General features: G+C 46.7%; 1 protein-coding gene across 13 annotated transcripts in view; it reads left to right on the top strand.

Moving 5' to 3' along the window:
• Positions 1–26542, top strand: part of KAT5 (lysine acetyltransferase 5) — a 623375-nt gene that overhangs the window by 229246 nt on the left and 367587 nt on the right. The gene's annotated exons all lie outside the window — the stretch shown is intronic.

Genomic DNA, 26542 nt, shown 5'->3' with positions numbered 1-26542 from the left:
AAGTGCTTGTGGAGGGATAATCCAGTGTCCCACTTGAGAAGAAAGCCTTTAGATCTGGAGAGATGTACAAAGTGGCCAGAGAGTGCCACTGAGTGGCTGAAATGAGCTTCTTAGCAGCAGAACCATACCGGAAGACCTTGAGGAATCTCACGAAGGAGGAGGTGTGGACTTGAAGGGAGTCCCAAAGATGGGCCCAAGTAGCACAGTGCATGCTTGTGACTTGACCCCTGGGGATCGGATGAGTGCACACCGGTGACCCCAGACACTACACGGGCAGAGGTTGACATAGCAGCCATCAGGGAATTCTGGTGAAACTCTTGGTGACCATCAGAAGCCACTCAGAGTGCCACACAAAGTGGATCCGGGACACAGAACGTGCCACTGACACAATGGAAAGGAGAAACCAAAGAGAGGACCAGACACTTGTGAGAGACCATGTGTGTAGGGGTGATGGCCTTGACTGAAAGAGTGGCCATTCAGTGCTGCCAAGGAAGACACCCATAAGAGAGCAGGCGAGTGACTATTGGGTTTGTGGGGGAATCAGCGTCGGTGACCTGTGACACCTTGAAGGCATAGGAGAGACACACTTTTCATTGAGCCCCAGAAGGAGAAGGGTGGACTGGAGAAACTAACTGCTGAGGATGCACTTTCGGGCCCATCACACAATTCAGGGCAATTCAAGAGAACATTGAGAAAGCCCCTTACTGTGACGGACAACAAAATAACAAGACTGAGATTATGGAAAACATTAGTCATGGGAAATTAACTTGTCTTGGAGTAGAACTACACCTAAAGGAATACAGAATGTTTTTCTCAGGTAGCATTGGGAATAAAATTCCACATCCTTTGCCATTATGATCACCATTTGTGCCACATCCCACCCTCATCATCCTGATCCCTGAAGACAGAAGGGAGGAGGCTAAGGCCACCGTCATAGAGGGAACTAATGCATCAGCTGCCAACATAGATGCCTTTAACCCAGCTGGAAGAATAAGCAGTCCTATACTGGCTTGGGATGGCTAAGTCCTTTCTCCTGATGATGCAGTCAGAAATCATGTATACCCTTCAGTAGTGAGAGTTTGTTCAACAACCACATTGACTCCTTGTAGAACATCAAATCTGACACCAAAACCTCATGTTTAGGTTTTCCTGTTTTTAGGTTTAAACCTATAATTAATCATAAAAACCCATTGAAAGTGAAACAGCCCTCATCAATATAAGCATATAGACACTGACAAGCATGTGAACAACAGCAAACTACAATGCCAAGGAACATGAGAGAGAATGTGTCATTTTTAGGTTTCACCTGCACAGCGTTTGCAAACTTTTTTGGGAATAAAAAAACAAAAACTTAAAAGGGGTTTACAGCCCATCCAATACTTACCTATACTTAACAGTGGTGGCTCCCACGTAACTCTTGAATCCAGTCTCCCTATTGGTCAGCAGATCCTCCTGGCCTGCTCTTCATCCTAGGTGTCGAGTCTTTGTCTGTGGAGCTTAGACCAAGTATTTCATCCGGTGGCCAGTGCCCTTACACTGGCCACAGGCTCCTGCAGGTACTCCTTTTTACTTTTCGGTGTGGCCCACCCTCCCCCTTCATATTCTATTTATTAGCACCCCCACCCCACCCCTCTGTTTAACCCACTAATCTTTTCATTGCAACCACCTCACCCCCCCCCCCCTTTAACCCATTTTTCGTGCAGCTCTTATTTTAAGTTTCAGTGCTTGTCCCTCCCACCCCATTTTGCTCTGTTGGACTTTCCCCCGCTCCACTCCCTGCTGTCCTATGTTTTAACTGTTAGACTTGCTGACCAGCAGCTTGAGGTGCTGTGTAACATTTCTAATAAACATTGACAGAGGCAAAATCTATTAGCTTTGCCTATGCTTTTGTAATTTTTTGGCTAAAGATCCTTTACGTTTTATCTGCTCCTCAAACCTGTACTGAAGGTTCAGTCCACTGCAACACGAGGTTAAATTTCAGGAGCACTGCTACTCACACTAGTTCCGTCCTCTTCTCTCCACTTGTTCTTCGCCCCTTCCTTCACATGGATTGGGGGTGAGCATTTGTTAGGTGTGTTGCCAAGGGAACATTGAGATTTTTTTTCTTCTTCTTCATTTGCTGACGCTGTTGCCAAACAGGTGCTGGCCAGGTGACTGGTCAGGGAACTCTCCAGAACAATGAGTCCATAGCCTCTATTATCAGAATGCCATTGCCTGTGTTCTATCTTTTTAAGCAGCCTCTAGAATGAGCCCGAGCATGTATCGGCCCTCATTGAGGGTATGTTTTGTGTGAAACCTCTTACAAATTATGCACTCACTATCACACTGCTCACCTTTTCCTGCAGGTGTATTTCTGATTAAGTCATGTGATCTGACTTTTTAAATATTTTATAGAAATGCTAACATTTTGCTTGCCTTTTCTTATTTTACCCTCTACTGGCCTTTAAGCCTGTCCCTAAATGCCACATTGTCATTGAAATGGCCCACAAGGATGTATTGTTTCCCAACACTGCACAAATAAGTTGTGTAGTTTGGCGTCACAGTGCCCAAAATAGAGAGCACTCCCTAAACAGAACAAACCAGATGCTTTCTTACAACAAAACACATTTGAGTTTCTAACATACATCCAGCACAGATAAACCAATAACTCTTGCAAAGTCGCACGGACTGTCAAGCACCAATGGCATACCTGCATTCTCTGGATTTGTGAGGTTTGCCCTCCTTCAAGCCCCTTGTAAAGAAATGGCTCCCTGTTGCAGTTACCCCCCACTTTTTGCCTGATACTGATGCTGACTTGACTGAGAAGTGTGCTGGGACTCTGCTAACCAGGCCCCAGCACCAGTGTTCTTTCACCTAAAATGTACCGTTGTTTCCACAATTGGCACAACCCTGGCACCCAGGTAAGCCCCTTGTAACTGGTACCCCTGGTACCAAGGGCCCTGATGCCATGGAAGGTCTCTAAGGGCTGCAGCATGTCTTGTGCCACCCTAGGGACCCCTCAATCAGCACAGACACACTGCTTGCTAGCTTGTGGTGCTGGTGGGGAGAAAATGACTAAGTCGACATGGCACTCCCCTCCGGGTGCCATGCCAACCTCACACTGCCTGTGGCATAGGTAAGTCCCCCTTCTAGCAGGCCTTACAGCCCTAAGGCAGGGTGCACTATACCACAGGTGAGGGCATAGGTGCATGAGCACTATGCCCCTACAGTGTCTAAGCAAAACCTTGGACATTGTAAGTGCAGGGTAGCCATAAGAATATATGGTCTGGGAGTCGGTCAAAAACGAACTCCACAGCTCCATAATGGCTACACTGAATACTGGGAAGTTTGGTACCAAACTTCTCAGAATAATAAACCCACACTGATGCCAGTGTTGGATTTATTAAAAAATGCACACAGAGGGCATCTTAGAGCTGCCCCCTGTATTTTACCCAATTGTTCAGTGCAGGACTGACTGGTCTGTGCCAGCCTGCTGCTGAGAGACAAGTTTCTGACCCCATGTGGTGAGAGCCTTTGTGCTCTCTGAGGACAGAAACAAAGCCTGCTCTGGGTGGAGGTGCTTCACACCTCCCCCCTGCAGGAACTGTAACACCTAGCAGTGAGCTTCAAAGGCTCAAGCTTCGTGTTACAATGCCCCAGGGCACTCCAGCTAGTGGAGATGCCCGCCCCCTGGACACAGCCCCCACTTTTGGCGGCAAGTCCAGGAGAGATAATGAGAAAAACAAGGAGTCGTCACTGGCCAGTCAGGACAGCCCCTAAGGCATCCTGAGCTGAGGTGACTGACTTTTAGAAATCCTCCATCTTGCAGATGGAGGATTCCCCCAATAGGATTAGGGATTCAGTATTTTGGGGCTCCCCAGAACCTAGGAAATTAGATTCCTGCAACTTACGAAGAAGAGGACTGCTGAGCTGAAAAACCCCTGCAGAGAAGACGGAGACACCAACTGCTTTGGCCCCAGCCCTACCGGCCTGTCTCCCTCCTTCAGAAGAAAACTGCTCCAGCGACGCTTTCGCCAGGACCAGCGACCTCTGAATCCTCAGAGGACTGCCCTGCTTCCAAAAGACCAAGAAACTCCCGAGGACAGCGGCCCTGTTCAACAAAGACTGCAACTTTGTTTCCAGAGGAGCAGATTTAAAGACCCCTGCAATCCCCGCAAGAAGCGGGAGACTTGCAACACTGCACCTGGCGACCCCGACTCGACTGGTGGAGAAACAACGCTACAGGGAGGACCCCCCGGCGACTCCAAGACTGTGAGTAACCAAAGTTGTCCCCCCTGAGCCCCCACAGCGACGCCTGCAGAGGGAATCCCGAGGCTCCCCCTGACCGCGACTGCCTGACTCTAAGATCCCGACGCCTGGAAAAGACCCTGCACCCGCAGCCCCCAGGACCTGAAGGATCGGAACTCCAGTGCAGGAGTGACCCCCAGGAGGCCCTCTCCCTTGCCCAGGTGGTGGCTACCCCAAAGAGCCCCCCCCTTGCCTGCCTGCATTGCTAGAGAGACCCCTTGGTCTCCCATTGAAACCTATTGAAAACCCGACGCGTGTTTGCACACTGCACCCGGCCGCCCCAGTGCCGCTGAGGGTGCACTTTCTGTGCTGACTTGTATGTCCCCCGGTGCCCTACAAAACCCCCCTGGTCTGCCCTCAGAAGACGCGGGTACTTATCTGCTGGCAGACTGGAACCGGGGCACCCCCTTCTCCATTGAAGCCTATGTGTTTTGGGCACCACTTTGAACTCTGCACCTGACCGGCCCTGAGCTGCTGGTGTGGTGACTTTGGGGTTGCTCTGAACCCCCAACGGTGGGCTACCTTGGACCCCAATTTGAACCCCGTAGGTGGTTTACTTACCTGCAAGAACTAACATTACTTTACCTCCCCCAGGAACTGTGAAAATTGCACTGTGTCCACTTTTAAAATAGCTATATGTGTTTTATGTAAAAAGTATATATGCTATTGTGATTATTCAAAGTTCCTAAAGTACTTACCTGCAATACCTTTCAAATAAGATATTACATGTAGAATTTGAACCTGTGGTTCTTAAAATAAACTAAGAAAATATATTTTTCTATAACAAAATCTATTGGCCTGGAATTGTCTCTGAGTGTGTGTTCCTCATTTATTGCCTGTGTGTATGTACAACAAATGCTTAACACTACTCCTTTGATAAGCCTACTGCTCGACCACACTACCACAAAATAGAGCATTAGTATTATCTCTTTTTGCCACTATCTTACCTCTAAGGGGAACCCTTGGGCTCTGTGCATACTATTCCTTACTTTGAAATAGTGCATACAGAGCCAACTTCCTACATTGGTGGATCAGCGGTGGGGTACAAGACTTTGCATTTGCTGGACTACTCAGCCAATACCTGATCACACGACAAATTCCAAAAATTGTCATTAGAAACTGATTTTTGCAATTTGAACTATTTTTCTAAATTCTTAAAAGTCCTGCTAGGGCCTTGTGTTAGTCCCTGTTTAGCATTTCTGTTAGAGTTTAAAAGTTTTGTAAAAGTTTGAATTAGATTCTAGAACTAGTTATAGATTCTTAAAAGGTATTCCAACTTTTAGAAACATAGGGCCTGATTCTAACTTTGGAGGACGGTGTTAAACCGTCCCAAAAGTGGCGGATATACCACCTACCGTATTACGAGTTCCATAGGATATAATGGACTCGTAATACGGTAGGTGATATATCCGCCACTTTTGGGACGGTTTAACACCGTCCTCCAAAGTTAGAATCAGGCCCATAATGTCTAGTGCAGATGTGAATGTGGAGGAACTCGACCTCACACCTTACCTCCATCTTAAGATGAGGGAGCTAAGTTCACTCTGCAAAATAAAGAAAATCACAATTGGCTTAAGACCCTCCAAACAACAGCTCCAGGAGCTTTTGGCAGAGTTTGAAAAAGCCAACCCCTCTGAGGATGACAACCCAGAGGATGATGTTAGTGACATGGAGGAGAATTCCCACCTTCCAGTCCTAACTAGGGAACCCAGGGACCCTCAATCCCTGATTCCAACTGTGATAGTCAGAGATGCTGCTTCCCTCACAGGAGGGGCCAGCACCTCTGAAATCACTGAGGATAGCCTCAGTGAAGAGGACATCCAGTTAGCCAGGATGGCCAAAAGATTGGCTTTGGAAAGACAGATCCTAGCCATAGAAAGGGAAAGACAAGAGATGGGCCTAGGTCCCATCAATGGTGGCAGCAACCTAAATAGGGTCAGAGATTCTCCTGACATGTTGAAAATCCCAAAAGGGATTGTAACTAAATATGAAGATGGTGATGACATCACCAAATGGTTCACAGCTTTTGAGAGGGCTTGTGCAACCAGAAAAGTAAACAGATCTCACTGGGGTGCTCTCCTTTGGGAAATGTTCAGTGGAAAGTGTAGGGATAGACTCCTCACACTCTCTGGAAAAGATGCAGAATCCTATGACCTCATGAAGGCTACCCTGATTGAGGGCTTTAGATTCTCCACTGAGGAGTACAGGATTAGGTTCAGGGGGGCTCAAAAATCCTCGAGCCAGACCTGGGTTGATTTTGTAGACTACTCAGTGAAAACACTGGATGGTTGGGCAACTGGAAATGAAGTGCATGACTATGTTGGGCTTTATAATTTGTTTATGAAAGAACACATTTTAAGTAACTGCTTAAATGAAAAGTTGCATCAGTATCTGGTAGACCTAGGTCCAATTTCTCCCCAAGAATTGGGAAAGAAGGCGGACCATTGGATCAAGACTAGGGTAACCAAAACTTCCACTGGGGGTGACCAAAAGAAAGGGGTTACAAAGCCTCCCCAGGAGAAAGTGGGTGACACTAGAAATAAAGAAAAAGAGTCCTCTGTAGGCCCCCAAAAACCAGAGCAGGTGGGTGGGCCCCGAGACACAACCCAAAACAAAGGTGGGTACCAGGGTAAGAACTGGGATGCCACTAAGGCATGGTGCCATAACTGTAGACAGACAGGGCACCACACCAAGGACACTTCTTGTCCCAAAAACAAACCCCCTAGCAAAATGCCAGGGGTAACCAGTGTAGCCATTGGGGATGACTACTCAGATGAGGAGGTCTTCATAGCCTTCAACTGGAAAAAGGGCCCAACAGGTGAGTTGGAGATTCCAGAGGGAAGTAGACACTTCCACCACCTACTGGTGAATGGAATCCCAGCCACTGCCCTGAGAGACACTTGTGCCAGTCATACTATTGTGCATGACAGGCTGGTGTTCTCAAACCAGTACATCCCAGGTGAGACTGCCAGAGTAAGAGTTAGCCCAGACAGGGTCACTGATAGGCCTGTGGCTTTTGTGCCCATAGAAGTGGGTGGGACTTTTAGCTGGAGAAGGGTGGTAGTCAGTACAGACCTCCCTCTTGATTGTCTCCTTGGAAATGACTACCCAGAGGTTAGTCAGAGCCCAAGAGAGGAACTGGTCCAGTGCCAGTCCTCTCCCAAGGATTCTGGAGGTGCTACCCCTGCTGTAACTGCAAGTAGGCCCCAGAAGAAAAAGAAAAGAAAACAGAGTAGGAAAGGTGGACAACCTTTAGCCAAGGTTCCAGCAAGCCAGGGAGATTCTGCTCCAGTAGGGGAGAACTCCAAAAGTGGCTCTGATAAAGTCCAACCTGACCCACAAGAAGTCCTGGCTAGTCAGGCAACTGTTAAACCTGAGTGGGTGGCTCCTCAGCTAACAGAAGAAAGAGTGGAAGAAGGGTGTTTACTACAAGATGTGGTAACCCCCCACTCTAATACAGCAGACAGGCACCCTGAACCCAAAGAAGCCTGTAACTTAGCCCCTTCCCTTGTAGGTGAAGAGCTAAAGGTGTGGTTCTGGGCACTGCCAGCTGTCAGTGGCCTCTGCTGGGTGTTAGCCTTTATGGCTGCACTATCCTTGGCATGGTGGTCTGACCCCATGCCCAATAGCAAGTTAGGCCCCCTGACCCTGTTGGTCATGGTGGGGTTACTCCAGCTCTGGGTAACCTCTTTAGGTAAGCTAGGGGTGACCCTGGCTAAAATAAGATTAGCAGAGGTGGATACCTCTAACCCCAAAATAGAGAGAATGGGTGGAGACATAAAAGACACAGACAAGAGGCAATTCAGACTAGGTCCTATCACTGTGGAAGTGGGTCAGTTCTCCAGAGGGAATGACCTGAACAGGAGGATGTAAGGCAGAGTAGGCCCTGCAACAAACCAGCCTATTTCCTCTACTCTTCCTCACCTGACAGACTAGGAAGACTCTCCCAGCTTTGACTGAGTCTCCTGGCCTGTGGGGGGCTTGTGTAAATAAATGGCTCCCTGTTGCAGTTACCCCCCACTTTTTGCCTGATACTGATGCTGACTTGACTGAGAAGTGTGCTGGGACCCTGCTAACCAGGCCCCAGCACCAGTGTTCTTTCACCTAAAATGTACAGTTGTTTCCACAATTGGCACAACCCTGGCACCCAGGTAAGTCCCTTGTAACTGGTACCCCTGGTACCAAGGGCCCCGATGCCATGGAAGGTCTCTAAGGGCTGCAGCATGTCTTATGCCACTCTAGGGACCCCTCACTCAGCACAGACACACTGCTTGCCACCTTGTGTGTGCTGGTGGGGAGAAAATGACTAAGTCGACATGGCACTCCCCTCAGGGTGCCATGCCAACCTCACACTGCCTGTGGCATAGGTAAGTCACCCCTCTAGCAGGCCTTACAGCCCTAAGGCAGGGTGCACTATACCACAGGTGAGGGCATAGGTGTATGAGCACTATGCCCCTACAGTGTCTAAGCAAAACCTTAGACATTGTAAGTGCAGGGTAGCCATAAGAATATATGGTCTGGGAGTCTGTCAAAAACGAACTCCACAGCTCCATAATGGCTACACTGAATACTGGGAAGTTTGGTACCAAACTTCTCAGAATAATAGACCCACACTGATACCAGTGTTGGATTTATTAAAAAATGCACACAGAGGGCATCTTAGAGCTGCCCCCTGTATTTTACCCAATTGTTCAGTGCAGGACTGACTGGTCTGTGCCAGGCTGCTGCTGAGAGACGAGTTTCTGACCCCATGTGGTGAGAGCCTTTGTGCTCTCTGAGGACAGAAACAAAGCCTGCTCTGGGTGGAGGTGCTTCACACCTCCCCCCTGCAGGAACTGTAACACCTAGCAGTGAGCTTCAAAGGCTCAGGCTTCGTGTTACAATGCCCCAGGGCACTCCAGCTAGTGGAGATGCCCGCCCCCCTGGACACAGCTCCCACTTTTGGCGGCAAGTCCAGGAGAGATAATGAGAAAAACAAGGAGGAGTCACTGGCCAGTCAGGACAGCCCCTAAGGCATCCTGAGCTGAGGTGACTCTGACTTTTAGAAATCCTCCATCTTGCAGATGGAGGATTCCCCCAATAGGATTAGGGATGTGCCCCCCTCCCCTCAGGGAGGAGGCACAAAGAGGGTGTAGCCACCCTCAAGGACAGTAGCCATTGGCTACTGCCCTCCCAGACCTAAACACACCCCTAAATTCAGTATTTAGGGGCTCCCCAGAACCTAGGAAATTAGATTCCTGCAACTTACGAAGAAGAGGACTGCTGAGCTGAAAAACCCCTGCAGAGAAGACGGAGACACCAACTGCTTTGGCCCCAGCCCTACCGGCCTGTCTCCCTCCTTCAGAAGAAAACTGCTCCAGCGACGCTTTCCCCAGGACCAGCGACCTCTGAATCCTCAGAGGACTGCCCTGCTTCCAAAAGACCAAGAAACTCCCGAGAACAGCGGCCCTGTTCAACAAAGACTGCAACTTTGTTTCCAGAGGAGCAGATTTAAAGACCCCTGCAATCCCCGCAAGAAGCGTGAAACTTGCAACACTGCACCCGGCGACCCCGACTCGACTTGTGGAGAAACAACGCTACAGGGAGGACCCCCCGGCGACTCCGAGACTGTGAGTAACCAAAGTTGTCCCCCCTGAGCCCCCACAGCGACGCCTGCAGAGGGAATCCCGAGGCTCCCCCTGACCGCGACTGCCTGACTCTAAGATCCCGACGCCTGGAAAAGACCCTGCACCCGCAGCCCCCAGGACCTGAAGGATCGGAACTCCAGTGCAGGAGTGACCCCCAGGAGGCCCTCTCCCTTGCCCAGGTGGTGGCTACCCCGAGGAGCCCCCCCCCTTGCCTTCCTGCATCGCTAGAGAGACCCCTTGGTCTCCCATTGAAACCTATTGAAACCCTGACGCGTGTTTGCACACTGCACCCGGCCGCCCCAGTGCCGCTGAGGGTGCACTTTCTGTGCTGACTTGTGTCCCCCCCGGTGCCCTACAAAACCCCCCTGGTCTGCCCTCCGAAGACGCGGGTACTTAGCTGCTGGCAGACTGGAACCGGGGCACCCCCTTCTCCATTGAAGCCTATGTGTTTTGGGCACCACTTTGAACTCTGCACCTGACCGGCCCTGAGCTGCTGGTGTGGTGACTTTGGGGTTGCTCTGAACCCCCAACGGTGGGCTACCTTGGACCCCAATTTGAACCCCGTAGGTGGTTTACTTACCTGCAAGAACAAACGTTACTTTACCTCCCCCAGGAAATGTGAAAATTGCACTGTGTCCACTTTTAAAATAGCTATATGTGTTTTATGTAAAAAGTATATATGCTATTGTGATTATTCAAAGTTCCTAAAGTACTTACCTGCAATACCTTTCAAATAAGATATTACATGTAGAATTTGAACCTGTGGTTCTTAAAATAAACTAAGAAAATATATTTTTCTATAACAAAATCTATTGGCCTGGAATTGTCTCTGAGTGTGTGTTCCTCATTTATTGCCTGTGTGTATGTACAACAAATGCTTAACACTACTCCTTTGATAAGCCTACTGCTCGACCACACTACCACAAAATAGAGCATTAGTATTATCTCTTTTTGCCACTATCTTACCTCTAAGGGGAACCCTTGGACTCTGTGCATACTATTCCTTACTTTGAAATAGTGCATACAGAGCCAACTTCCTACACCCCTTCTTCTGGATTAATCATTAACATTGGATCCATTGGGTTCCAGAATAACGTGAGACTCATCTTGAAGTGAAGTGCTTACTTGCTCCCTCCTGCCGTTGGTGATCTTGGTCCAACCACTCAACTCGTGTTGCTTTATCATTTCTTCCTGCTGGGGCAACTCAGTGCAACTCTGTTAATGAAGTTAGCAGCAAGAATAACCGGTCTAAGATTATCCTGCATGAGGGTTGTCGTTTAAGGATGCTACTAAAATATTGCTTCTTCCTTTTATTTACTACATTTTTGCGTGCTTGTATTAAAGGTGCAGGATTTAGGAACATGTTTGAGGTCTGAACTAATTATTTTATACACTCTAGAGAATCTAGGAATATTAAAGTCCTAGTTGATCTTTTGGCAATGTTTAATTGTTTCACTGTAAAATGGCAGGCTCCTAAGAATCGTGACCCATAGGTACTATCACATACCCACTGAATGGGCAAAATCCATTGATTTATCAGCCCCCTTTTTTAACAAGTCAAAATTGATAGTAGATCAACTGCCAAACACTTCTGGTTCTAAACATTTAATGCAAGGTGTATTGATAGGTACATGTGGAAAGAGACAGGTCAACATTTACATAGAATAGTGGTGGAAATGTGACACAATACTTTCCACATACCAACACATTTCATAGTTGCAAGGTATCCCATTGTTATGTGTGACACCATCAGTGAATCCTGGCTTTTTAACCAAGTGTACTCTACTGCTGGGGTTTTGGAGCTCCTGGCTATGATGGTGACAGCAAAATTGCAAGACACAATATAATGAGGTGTCTGTTAAAAGGTCAAGAATGAGTCAGAGTGAAGCATTTGCAATGGAAACACTTGGCAGCTGTTAATGTCCACACAGCAGCACCACAACCTTAATGTCAGGCAAAGAGTGCAGAATAACAGTGGTGGACATGCTTGAAGCATCAAGCTGCAGGTGCATTAGAGTTCAGGGCTGCAGTTTAATCTTGACTTCACAAGTTACTAGGCTTTTGCCAGGGTTGATCACCGCTGTCATATGATAATGTTCAGTAAGGAAGCCAGTTAGACACAGTGCCAAAGGAAACACACTACATAAGCTACATGACCTCTCCTTAAATTAAATATTTTTCTTTATAACAATCATAGCAAAGAAACAAACTGGAAAAACACTTTTTAGATCAAGCCTAGGCAGCGTACATGCGCTGTCTCTGGGAGACATACTGGGTTAAGTATAGGGGCTTGAGCCACTACCACTCTTGCCATTTGTTCTTCGTTCTGCTTGTCCTAAATGCTTCTCTTTTATTGGTTCGTTGCGCTAAATGACCCTCCTTTGTGCTCTAAGTTCCCACCCAGGGAGCATTCGCGAAGAGAATTTTTTTTGTTGGCCATCGCACTGCGTTGCTTTTTCTCCAGCATGTAATGGCCCCGCCTCCCTCCTCCCATCTGGTTTCAGTTTTCCCTTTAATCAGGGCCGCTATCTTTTCTCCTTGCGGCTTGGCGCCATGCTTCATGTTTAAAGGTCTGTGGTTGTTTTTTTTTTTTTTTTAACTTTTGAGCCTTGTTTTCTTTTGTCTTTCTCCTTCATGCTCATGGTGGCCATGGTGCTTTGAATCAGCTTGTTTAAGTCAAATGTCATACTTTTCATTTTCAATTTATGTGGCAAGAAAAGATACTGCAGCGCTTTACACACGTAGGGCATTTTTACAATGACATGGGCAAGATAAAAATAAAAACAGCGGCTTGAAGCCTTTCTTTGTGATTTCAGTTTCTTTAGAAATGTTTTGCTGTTGCCCCTCACCGTGTCATTCACAAGGCACATGGTTTGCTCGTTTATTTTCCAGTCAAGTGAGGCGTACACATTTGTTTTTCATCACGGTGAGGCACGGAGAAGAGCGTGACCTTTTAACGGTTTCTTGGCCTGGCACAACTTTTCTTGCTTTGACTCCGGCACACACTTTAATTGCGCTTTGCAATCATAGAACATCTTAAAGTATACTTGAGATTACATTTGCGGCTTTTGCAGCGCATTGAAAGTGTGAAAAACGTGTATGAAACCCGGGGTTGGTGTTCGATATGAGTTTTTGGGCTATTTCCTTCACTTGTTGCTTATTACAATTAGAATGCAAGCTCTTACATTTTTCTTTTTATAAGAGCAGGGTAATGGCTTGTTTTGGTGCATAGGTTTGCTTGGGCTTTTTTGGAGAAATAAATGTTTTCTATTGAAAACAGTTTTTACAAAGTTTCTTCAATTAATTTAGTTTTTGTCAGTGCGGTTTTTATTTACCTTGCACTTTCCCATTAGCCTGTGTGTTTTAATTTGTCTTTTAGCACATGTTTGGAATGATTTTTTTTACGAAGTTTTACTACCAAACACATGGCTTTGTTTCCATCTTTCCTAATGATTTGGAAGCAGCAGTATATTTAGGGAAACAGGAATGATGCAGCTGCTATAGTATAATTTACTTAAACAGTAATGCACTTTTTAATGTTATTTATCTTACGTGTGCTTTTCAGTCAGCCGTGTTTTTATTTCTCTTTGGTGTGAATATTTACCCATGCTTTTTCATTCCAATAAATCAGTATTTTGTAAAATAAATTCTACAACAATTTATTTTCCAGTCGCGTACAATAAAGATTTTTTTAAATAAATGTATTGTAAATCCAATGTCTAACAGCATAACCAACATTATATTAATACAAATGTGCAAATACATATTTAAATGTAATAAAAAGAAGAAATTTACAATTATTTATACAAAAGTTAAATATTAATGTATAAGAAAGTTGTAAAGAAACTATCTTAACTATGTACATACCTACAGTATAACTATAAACAAGCATTTGCAATGTAATAGATCATAAGTTATAGCTATTGGCATTGTAAATTCATAACTGGACTTTTCTTGCCACATAAATTGGTCAACCCTGCCTCATAATTTTGGCTTTTCCTTCCATATAATTCCAGTGGCCCAGCATTTAACTAAAGCACTTCCATTTACTATCTTCTTGTATCTTAAAACATATACAATTATCATAAAAACCTTTACTCAAAAATTAACTTTTGGCATTAGAGTGTAATGCTCAAAACACCATAACAAAAATGTCATTTGGGACGGATTGAGGGGGTGAAAGGAGAGAAAGAGTCTGGAGTAAAGATTGAGAGGACAAGTGGCCTTGTATCGATGCCATGGGCCCTGGAGTGAAAATGGAAAATGTTTGCCTGGAATTTTGGTAGGAAAACAGAGCAACGATTAGAGTTGAGTTAGGTCCGTAGGTGTCTGGGCTCCGGTGCCACTGTACCTGTTGCTCCATTGATAACTAGCCTCAGGAGAGAAAGCAGATGGGGCAGAAAAAGAGAAGCACAAGGAATACAACAGACAAAAGGAAGAAAGAGAAGGGGTTGCAAAGAAATTAAGAAGGGAAAGAAAGAATGAGAAAATGAAAGCACAGCTAAGAGAAGAAGTAGAGCAAATGTGTGAAACAAAAGTAAAAAGGGACGGAAGCTAACAAATGAAATATAGAGGAAAAAATAATGAAAGAAGCATGAAAAGAACACGAAAAATGAACATTAAAGGAAAAAGAGAGATGGTGAGAGAAACAAGCAGCGAAAGAACCAGGGCATGTATGTACTTACACTTTTCCCAGAGACACAGAATGGGAAAACCACTTCGGGTCACGACGAGTAATTTGTGGCTTCCACATACAGATGGGGGAAAGAAGGCATTTATAGTAAGCCGTGAGTTGACAGATAAGGATAAGAAAAACACTAGAGAAAGTACGGAACAAAGATCTAAAAAAAAAAGTGAAAGGACGCATACTGAGTTAAATGAAAGAGCAAATAAAGACAAAGAAAGAATGAAGGGGAGAGAAAAAAATAGTGAAAGAATGAAAGCGTGATGAAGTAAAGAGAGGAACGATACAAGGAAAGAAATAACCAAGTTTTTGCGAGTTTGAAAGAGGAGGTAGCAAGAGGAAGTGGGAAATTTAAAAAAAAAAAGGGAGAGGAGTACAAATGAATAGTTGAAAGGAAGAGCGAATGTGAATTTTAAAAGCTAAAAAGAGAAAAGTGGGGGAGAAAGGAAACATTGAGGGTAAATAGAGTAAAGGAAAGAATGGAGTGAAATAGGTGAAACAGACCCTTTCAAATAAAGATGGCAGCTAAGGCTAGATTTAATTGGCCCCCTCCCACCCCTGTCCTCAATCAGAAGTCAGCGTGTGGAACAGCAGGGGGCACTGCAGAACTGCAAGAGGTGCACTAGCAGAGTTGTATGTGAACTCCAATACAGCAATATTGGGGGGCTTCAGATCAGGGGTATAGGCAGAACTGAAATAACAGAAAGGCAGCAGGTGAGGAATCAGAAACAGAGCGCCATGTAATTCCAGATATTGGAATAATGGGGCATTGTAGGTTAGGGTTGAGGTGCACTGACAGAGTTGTATGTGGGCTGCAGGACTGGAATAGTAACTGGCACACAAGGTCAGCAGTGAGGTATGTTAATGGAGCCATGTGAGGAACCTAGTATTGGTGTGCCAGCGTTGTCGATTGTTAGACTGAAGGTGCCCTGGTGAAGCAGGGATTGGGGCCAAGCATGGGAGTAGCAGTGCTTCTGAACCACAGAAGCGATGAGTACTGAAGGGCGTGTGTGTGAGCCTTAGTACTGAGAAGAAATGTGCACTGTATGTTAGAATTGATGGATTCTGGCGGAGATGTGGTGGTTCCATCAATAGTGGCGTTGGATGGTAGACTTGAGGTGCATTGGCTGAGCTTTTGTTTTGCTCTTTTGGATCCAGTATTGACTTGGCAGTGGCACTAAATATTAGAATTGAGCTGCTATGATGGAACTGTATGTGAGCGGGGTCCCAGTATTGGAAAGAAAGTGACCTCTCTGGGGTAGAACTGAGGCGCACTGATGGAGCTGCACCCGAGGTCCCAGTACTGGAGCAGCAGAGTGTACGGACTGCAAGAACTGAAGTGCTGTGGCAGACCGTATGTGTGGGGTTTCCGGCACTGGCACGGCTGAGGGCTTGGAGTGTGTGAACTGAGGTGCACAGCTGGAGCTGCACCCCAAGGTCCTAGTAGAGGACCAGCAGAGTGTAATGACTGCAAGAACTGAGGTGCTCTGGCAGGCAGAGTGTGTGGGGTTCCTGACACTGGCACAGATGAAGGCTTGGAGTGTGTGAACTGAGGTGCACTGATGGAGCTGTGCCCAATGTAGGAGGCTGGACTGGCTTGTAGTGAGTACCAAGGGGTACTTGCACCTTGCACCAGGCCCAGTTATCCCTTATTAGTGTATAGGGTGTCTAGCAGCTTAGGCTGATAGATAATGGTAGCTTAGCAGAGCAGCTTAGGCTGAACTAGGAGACGTGTGAAGCTACTACAGTACCACTTAGTGTCATATGCACAATATCATAAGAAAACACAATACACAGTTATACTAAAAATAAAGGTACTTTTTTTTATGACAATATGCCAAAGTATCTTAGAGTGTACCCTCAGTGAGAGGATAGGAAATATACACAAGATATATATACACAATAGCAAAAATATGCAGTATAGTCTTAGAAAACAGTGCAAACAATGTATAGTTACAATAGGATGCAATGGGGAAACATAGGGATAGGGGCAACACAAACCATATACTCCAAAAGTGGAATGTGAACCACGAATGGACCCCAAACCTATGTGACCTTGTAGAGTGTCGCTGGGACTATTAGAAAATAGTGAGAGTTAGAAAAATAACCCTCCCCAAGACCCTGAAAAGTGAGTGCAAAGTGCACTAAAGTTCCCCTAAGGACAAAGAAGTCGTGTTAGAGGAATAATGCAGGAAAGACACAAACCAACAATGCAACAACTGTGGATTTCCAATCTAGGGTACCTGTGGAACAAGGGGACCAAGTCCAAAAGTCACAAGCAAGTTGGAGATGGGCAGATGCCCAGGAAATGCCAGCTGCGGGTGCAAAGAAGCTTCTACTGGACAGAAGAAGCTGAGGTTTCTGCAGGAACGAAAAGGGCTAGAGACTTCCCCTTTGGTGGACGGATCCCTCTTGCCGTGGAGAGTCGTGCAGAAGTGTTTTCCCGCCGAAAGGACGCCAACAAGCCTTGCTAGCTGCAAATCGTGCGGTTGGCGTTTTTGGACGCTGCTGAGGCCCAGGAGGGACCAGGAGGTCGCAAATTGGACCAGCAGAGAGAGGGGACGTCGAGCAAGACAAGGAGCCCTCTCTGAAGCAGGTAGCACCCGGAGAAGTGCCAGAAACAGGCACTACGAGGATGCGTGAAACGGTGCTCGCCGAAGTTGCACAAAGGAGTCCCACGTCGCCGGAGACCAACTTAGAAAGTCGTGCAATGCAGGTTAGAGTGCCGTGGACCCAGGCTTGGCTGTGCACAAAGGATTTCCGCCGGAAGTGCACAGGGGCCGGAGTAGCTGCAAAAGTCGCGGTTCCCAGCAATGCAGCCCTGCGAGGTGAGGCAAGGACTTACCTCCACCAAACTTGGACTGAAGAGTCACTGGACTGTGGGGGTCACTTGGACAGAGTTGCTGGATTCGAGGGACCTCGCTCGTCGTGCTGAGAGGAGACCCAAGGGACCGGTAATGCAGCTTTTTGGTGCCTGCGGTTGCAGGGGGAAGATTCCGTCGACCCACGGGAGATTTCTTCGGAGCTTCTGGTGCAGAGAGGAGGCAGACTACCCCCACAGCATGCACAAGCAGGAAAACAGTCGAGAAGGCGGCAGGATCAGCGTTACAGAGTTGCAGTAGCCGTCTTTGCTACTATGTTGCAGTTTTGCAGGCTTCCAGCGCGGTCAGCAGTCGATTCCTTATCAGAAGGTGAAGAGAGAGATGCAGAGGAACTCGGCTGAGCTCTTGCATTCGTTATCTAAAATTTCCCCAGAGACAGAGACCCTAAATAGCCAGAAAAGAGGGTTTGGCTACTTAGGAGAGAGGATAGGCTAGCAACACCTGAAGGAGCCTATCACAAGGAGTCTCTGACGTCACTTGGTGGCACTGGCCACTCAGAGCAGTCCAGTGTGCCAGCAGCACCTCTGTTTCCAAGATGGCAGAGGTCTGGAGCACACTGGAGGAGCTCTGGACACCTCCCAGGGGAGGTGCAGGTCAGGGGAGTGGTCACTCCCCTTTCCTTTGTCCAGTTTCGCGCCAGAGCAGGGCTAAGGGGTCCCCTGAACCGGTGTAGACTGGCTTATGCAGAATTGGGCACATCTGTGCCCAACAAAGCATTTCCAGAGGCTGGGGGAGGCTACTCCTCCCCTGCCTTCACACCATTTTCCAAAGGGAGAGGGTGTCACACCCTCTCTCAGAGGAAGTTCTTTGTTCTGCCATCCTGGGCCAGGCCTGGCTGGACCCCAGGAGGGCAGATGCCTGTCTGAGGGGTTGGCAGCAGCAGCAGCTGCAGTGAAACCCCAGGAAGGGCAGTTTGGCAGTACCAGGGTCTGTGCTACAGACCACTGGGATCATGGGATTGTGCCAACTATGCCAGGATGGCATAGAGGGGGCAATTCCATGATCATAGACATGTTACATGGCCATATTCGGAGTTACCATTGTGAAGCTACATATAGGTAGTGACCTATATGTAGTGCACGCGTGTAATGGTGTCCCCGCACTCACAAATTCAGGGAATTGGCTCTGAACAATGTGGGGGCACCTTGGCTAGTGCCAGGGTGCCCTCACACGAAGTAACTTTGCACCTAACCTTTACCAGGTAAAGGTTAGACATATAGGTGACTTATAAGTTACTTAAGTGCAGTGTAAAATGGCTGTGAAATAACGTGGACGTTATTTCACTCAGGCTGCAGTGGCAGGCCTGTGTAAGAATTGTCAGAGCTCCCTATGGGTGGCAACAGAAATGCTGCAGCCCATAGGGATCTCCTGGAACCCCAATACCCTGGGTACCTCAGTACCATATACTAGGGAATTATAAGGGTGTTCCAGTAAGCCAATGTAAATTGGTAAAAATGGTCACTAGCCTCTTAGTGACAATTTGGAAAGAAATGAGAGAGCATAACCACTGAGGTTCTGATTAGCAGAGCCTCAGTGAGACAGTTAGTCACTACACAGGTAACACATTCAGGCACACTTATGAGCACTGGGGCCCTGGGTTACCAGGGTCTCAGTGACACATACAACTAAAACAACATATATACAGTGAAAAATGGGGGTAACATGCCAGGCAAGATGGTACTTTCCTACACCCAAGGTCCCAGTACTGGAGCAGCAGAGTGTACGGACTGCAAGAACTGAGGTGCTCTGGCAGAGTTTGTGGGGTTCCTAGCACTGGCACGGCTGAGGGCGTGGAGTGTGAACTGAGATGCACTGATGGAGCTGCGCCTGAGGTCCCAGTACTGAAGCAGCAGAGTGTAGTGACTGCAAAAACTGAGGTGCTCTGGAAACTAGCATGTGTGGATTTCCTACCACTGGCATGGCTGAGGGCCTGGAATGTGTGAACTGAGGTGCACTGATTGAGTTGCGAGTGGGATCCCAGTACGGAGCAGAAGTGGGCACTGTCTCTAAGGATTGCAGAGCTCTGGTAAAGTTGGTAAAGAAAATCCAAGCCAAGGAAGGGCGGGAGCCAGGCAGCTGAGAGAGGGTGCAGGAAGCCCACAAAGACCAAATGTGACTAAGATAACAGCCTTTATTGCCTTGTTTACAGCTAAGCTCAGCAAGAATGCTCTGCAAATGTAAAGGGAAGCTTCCCTGGACAAGAGAAGGAAAAAGAGTAAAAGAACAAGACAAAGCAAAACTCTACAGTAGTTGGTCCCTGCTCCCACACAGAAGAAGGAGGGACAAAGATACATAACTGATCACTAGCAAGCAAGGATTTTTAAATGACACTGAAATTAACAAATGAAATAGCTGGAAGCCCACAGAAGAAGTATTCTTAAAAGTATACAAGAGGACGTACGCTTATGCTCGACCTAAAAAGACAAGACCTATAGGCTTTGCCAATGCTTGTTTGTGTATTTTGGGAATTAGCCAAATCAATACACACACATAAGTACGTATTTCAGATGGTTTGGAAAAACACTGAGAAAACACCATTGAAATCCACACAAAAAATAAACATTTAAAACAGGACAGCCTATGTATGTTCTATTGAAGCAAATGAGGTGAGTGTCCCTGCTACTAAACAAACACTGTTTTGGGGGCCTACGGACAGTTTAAAAAATGCTTACTGCTGCTTAACGTTGTCAGGGATTCTAAACCTGATCATGGGGAATGCTTCAAACCAAAGACTCTATGAAAGAAACAGACTATGGAGAACAGGAGTTACAGCGCGGTAACTCATTTCTTAGCCTTTGACTTGCTTGTTATGAATAAAGGGTATTAAATTGCCCCAGTCGATTTTCCATAACAGTTTCCAGACATATATACATGTGAAATCAAATGTGTGTGATTTGACAGCAATGAAGAAACCCTTTCTTGTGCACGCCCCCCATCTCAGTGTCCAAACTTTGTTTTGTTTTTGTGAGATCCTAGTTATTAGAATTGAGGAAGGCACCTACTAAACTAGTAATCTGTGGCCTTCTTTGGAAAAACACAGTTCCATGTAAAGTTGGTTGGGCCATTTTCTTGAGTATGTCAGTTCTTTCTGTGTCGGTCACGAGTTCTGTGATTCTATTCAAGGAATTTCTTAAGGATGTTCAGCATGTAAACAATCATCTTCTATGGCCCACTAGTGCTGCAAAGTGGTTATACACCCAAAAGCATTATTTAAAAAAGTTAAATGTAATTGAGTGAAGTAAATGAAATATACATGTTCGATGGCATGTGTAGCTGCAGATACACATGTTGTGCATAGCCCGCCATCTGGTGTTGGGTCGGAGTGTTACAAGTTGTTTTTCTTCGAAGAAGTCTTTCGAGTCACGAGACCGAGGGACTCCTCCTCTTTTGCTTCCATTGCGCATGGGCGTCGACTTCATCTTCGATTGTTTTCTTTCCGCCATCGGGTTCGGACGTGTTCCTTTTCGCTCCGGGTTTCGGAACGGAAAGATAGTTAAAAATTCGGAAAATTACGTCGGTATTGTTGCGTTCGGGATCGGGTTAGATAGAATCGACATCGAATCGTGAAGAGCTCCGGTAGCCCTTCGGGGTAATTTCGATCCCCCGTCGGGGCCTGGTCGGCCCGACCGCGTGTAACATCGAGGCTGATGGAACGGACCCCGTTCCGATTCTGTCCTAAATGCCACAACAAATACCCATATACAGACCAACATTTGGTCTGTAACCTGTGCCTGTCGCCCGAGCACAAGGAAGAAACTTGTGAGGCCTGTCGTGCGTTTCGATCCCGAAAAACGCTCCGTGACCGGCGAGCCAGAAGATTACAGAAGGCGTCCACGCCGACAGGACACCGAGAGTTCGAGGAACAAGGAGAAGAAGAGGAAGCCTTCTCTATCCATGAATCGGACTCGGAGGAATTCGACGTCCACGAAACAGTGAGTAAGACGTCGAAGCCAGCACACAAGAAAACAGACAAGGCCCAGGGGACGCCACTGCCAACAGGCCATGGCTCAACCCATAAAGTCGGTGACCGCCCATCGGCACCGAAAAAGGCCGAACTAGTGCCGAGATCGTCCGACTCGGGTCGAGACACAGGCACGCAGCAATCTCGGGACAGAGAAAGTGCTGCCGACAAAGATCGACGCCGAGACAGCGGAGCCGAAGCTGCTCGACGCAGAGACAGCGGCACCGAGGAGGATCGACGCCGAGAAGTTTCGACTCCAAAAAAGAGAAAAGTCGCCTCGGAGCCGAAAATGAGTAAGGACATAGTTTCGGTGCCGAAACGACCGGCAACCGAGCCAACTACCAGCTCCTATTCAGAGGAGCAATCACTGTCCTCTCAATTGCGCAAACATAGATTCGAGGAAGAGTTACAATCCACTGAAGTAGACCACACTCAAAAGCGGATCTTCATACAGAGTGGAACAGGGAAGATCAGCACCCTTCCCCCTATTAGGAGAAAAAGGAGACTTGAGTTCCAAACACAGGAACAAGCACCACAAACAAAAGTGGTGAAGAAGGTAACTCCGCCACCCTCTCCTCCACCTGTAACTCACATATCACCGGCACAGACTCCGTCACACTCACCGGCTCACACCACCATGAGCCAAGATGACCAGGACGCTTGGGACCTATACGACGCCCCAGTGTCAGACAACAGTCCGGAGGCGTATCCTACCAAGCCTTCACCACCAGAGGACAGCACAGCGTATTCACAGGTGGTAGCTAGGGCAGCAGAGTTCCATAACGTGTCGCTACACTCGGAACCTGTTGAGGATGACTTCCTTTTCAACACCCTCTCCTCCACCCATAGCACCTACCAGAGCCTGCCTATGCTCCCAGGAATGCTAAGGCACGCAAAGCAAATCTTCAAAGAGCCTGTCAAGAGTAGAGCAATAACACCAAGGGTGGAAAAGAAATATAAAGCACCGCCCACAGACCCTGCTTTCATCGCCTCACAACTGCCACCAGATTCAGTTGTAGTAGGGGCAGCTCGCAAGAGAGCCAACTCTCACACATCAGGCGATGCACCACCCCCGGATAAAGAAAGCCGCAAGTTCGACGCAGCCGGAAAAAGGGTCGCAGTACAAGCTGCAAACCAGTGGCGCATCGCTAACTCTCAAGCGCTCCTAGCGCGATATGACAGAGCCCATTGGGACGAGATGCAGCACCTCATCGAGCATCTACCCAAAGATTTACAAAAAAGGGCGAAACAGGTGGTTGAGGAGGGACAAAACATCTCCAATAACCAAATACGCTCCTCTATGGATGCAGCGGACACAGCTGCAAGAACAATTAACACAGCAGTAACCATAAGAAGGCACGCGTGGTTACGAACATCTGGCTTTAAACCGGAGATACAGCAAGCGGTGCTCAATATGCCATTCAATGAGCAACAATTGTTCGGACCTGAAGTGGACACGGCAATTGAGAAGCTAAAAAAGGACACTGACACTGACAAGGCCATGGGCGCACTCTATTCCCCGCAGGGCAGAGGCACTTTCGGCACCTTCTGCAAAACAACCTTCAGAGGGGGGTTTCGGGGTCAGGCCACACAAGCCAGTACCTCACATTCAACACCGTCTACCTACCAGGGACAGTACCAAAGGGGAGGCTTTCGGGGCCAGTACAGAGGAGGACAATTCCCTAGAAACGGGAAAATTTGAAAGCCCAAAAACACCTGCAACCAAACAGTGACTCACAGGTCACTCATCCCCTCCACACAACACCAGTGGGGGGAAGAATAAGTCAGTATTACCAATCTTGGGAGGAAATAACAACAGACACTTGGGTCTTAGCAATTATCCAACATGGTTATTGCATAGAATTTCTCCAAATCCCTCCAAACATACCACCAAAAACACAGAATATATCAAAACAGCATTCAGACCTTCTGGAAATAGAAGTTCAAGCATTACTGCAAAAGAACGCAATAGAACTGGTACCAGGTACACAAATAAACACAGGAGTTTACTCACTGTACTTTCTAATACCAAAAAAGGACAAAACACTGAGACCAATCCTAGATCTCAGAACACTAAACACCTACATCAAATCAGAACACTTTCACATGGTCACGCTACAAGAAGTGTTACCATTGCTAAAGCAACAAGACTACATGACAACCTTAGATCTCAAAGACGCGTATTTCCACATACCGGTACATCCCTCGCACAGGAAATACCTAAGGTTCGTATTCAAAGGAATACATTACCAATTCAAAGTATTGCCGTTCGGTATAACAACCGCACCAAGAGTCTTTACAAAATGCCTAGCAGTAGTAGCTGCACACATCAGAAGGCAGCAAATACACGTATTCCCGTATCTAGACGATTGGCTAATCAAGACCAACTCACTGACAAAGTGTTCACACCACACAGATCAGGCCTTCAAACCCTCTACAAACTCGGTTTCTCCGTCAACTATGCAAAATCACACATTCTGCCGTGCAAAGTACAGCAATACCTAGGAGCAACAATAGACACAACAAGGGGAATAGCCACTCCAAGTCCACAAAGGGTTCAAAATTTCCTAAAAGTTATACAAACCATGTATCCAACACAAAAAATACAGGCAAAGATGGTATTACAACTCCTAGGCATGATGTCCTCATGCATAGCCATTGTCCCGGACGCAAGACTGCACATGAGGCCCTTACAACAGTGCCTAGCATCACAATGGTCACAAGCACAGGGTCACCTTCTAGATCTGGTGTTGATAGACCGCCAAACATACATCTCGCTTCTATGGTGGAACAGTATAAATTTAAACAAAGGGCGGCCTTTCCAAGACCCAGTGCCACAATACGTGATGATAACAGATGCTTCCATGACAGGGTGGGGAGCACACCTCAATCAACACAGCATCCAAGGACAATGGGACGTACATCAAACAAAGCTGCATATAAATCACCTCGAACTGCTAGCAGTTTTCCTAGCGTTAAAAGCATTCCAACCCATCATAACCCACAAGTACATTCTTGTCAAAACAGACAACATGACAACAATGTATTATCTAAACAAACAGGGGGGGACACACTCGACACAGCTGTGCCTGCTGGCACAAAAAATATGGCAATGGGCAATTCACAACCACATTCGCCTAATAGCACAGTTTATTCCAGGGATCCAGAATCAACTTGCAGACAATCTCTCTCGAGATCACCAACAGGTCCACGAATGGGAAATTCACCCCCAAATTCTAAACACTTACCTCAAACTTTGGGGAACACTTCAAATAGACTTATTTGCAACAAAGGAGAACGCAAAATGCCAAAACTTCGCATCCAGATACCCACACAGGCAGTCTCAAGGCAATGCCCTATGGATGAACTGGTCAGGGATATTTGCGTACGCTTTTCCCCCTCTCCCTCTCCTTCCATATCTAGTAAACAAATTGAGTCAAAACAAACTCAAACTCATACTGATAGCACCAACATGGGCAAGGCAACCTTGGTACACAACACTGCTAGACCTATCAGTAGTACCCCACGTCAAGTTACCCAACAGGCCAGATCTGTTAACACAACACAAACAACAGATCAGGCATCCAAACCCAGCATCGCTGAATCTAGCAATCTGGCTCCTGAAATCCTAGAATTCGGACACTTAAACCTCACCCAAGAATGTATGGAAGTCATAAAGCAAGCTAGAAGACCATCCACTAGACACTGCTATGCAAGCAAATGGAAAAGGTTTGTTTGCTACTGCCATCATAATCAAATTCAACCATTACACGCATCTCCAAAGGATGTAGTGGGTTACTTACTACACTTACAAAAATCGAACCTGGCCTTCTCTTCCATTAAAATACACCTCGCAGCAATATCTGCATACCTGCAGATTACCCATTCAACTTCACTATTTAGGATACCTGTCATTAAAGCGTTTATGGAAGGCCTCAAAAGAATTATACCACCAAGGACACCACCCGTTCCTTCATGGAACCTCAACATCGTCTTAACAAGACTCATGGGTCCACCTTTTGAACCCATGCATTCTTGCGAAATACAATTCCTAACCTGGAAAGTTGCATTTCTCATCGCCATCACATCTCTAAGAAGAGTAAGTGAAATTCAGGCGTTTACAATACAAGAACCTTTTATCCAAATACACAAAAATAAGGTAGTCCTAAGAACCAATCCTAAATTTCTACCAAAGGTTATTTCACCGTTCCTCTTAAATCAAACGGTAGAACTGCCAGTGTTCTTCCCACAGCCAGACTCGGTAGCTGAAAGGGCACTACATACATTAGACATCAGAAGAGCACTAATGTACTACATTGACAGAACAAAAGAAATCAGAAAAACAAAACAACTGTTTATTGCATTCCAAAAACCTCATACAGGAAACCCAATATCAAAACAGGGTATAGCCAGATGGATAGTTAAGTGCATCCAAATCTGCTACCTTAAAGCAAAAAGGGAGCTGCCCATTACACCAAGGGCACACTCAACCCGAAAGAAAGGCGCTAGCATGGCATTCCTAGGGAATATTCCAATGCACGAGATATGTAAGGCAGCCACATGGTCTACGCCTCACACATTTACTAAGCACTACTGTGTAGACGTGCTGTCCGCACAACAAGCCACAGTAGGTCAAGCCGTACTAAGAACTTTATTTCAGACTACTTCCACTCCTACAGGCTGAGCCACCGCTTTTGGGGAGATAACTGCTTACTAGTCTATGCACAACATGTGTATCTGCAGCTACACATGCCATCGAACTGAAAATGTCACTTACCCAGTGTACATCTGTTCGTGGCATTAGTCGCTGCAGATTCACATGTGCCCACCCGCCTCCCCGGGAGCCTGTAGCCGTTTGGAAGTTATCTTCAACTTTGTACATTTGTAAATATATTATTTAAACCTTAATTGGTACATACTTATTCACTCCATTGCATGGGCACTATTACTAACACACACAACTCCTACCTCACCCTCTGCGGGGAAAACAATCGAAGATGGAGTCGACGCCCATGCGCAATGGAAGCAAAAGAGGAGGAGTCCCTCGGTCTCGTGACTCGAAAGACTTCTTCGAAGAAAAACAACTTGTAACACTCCGACC

The sequence above is a fragment of the Pleurodeles waltl genome, chromosome 9, assembly GCF_031143425.1.
Source record: "Pleurodeles waltl isolate 20211129_DDA chromosome 9, aPleWal1.hap1.20221129, whole genome shotgun sequence".
In the NCBI taxonomy this organism is placed as follows: Eukaryota; Metazoa; Chordata; class Amphibia; order Caudata; family Salamandridae; genus Pleurodeles; species Pleurodeles waltl.
The sequence above is the reverse complement of the archived record's forward strand: the minus strand, read 5'-3'. Positions and strand labels throughout refer to the sequence as shown.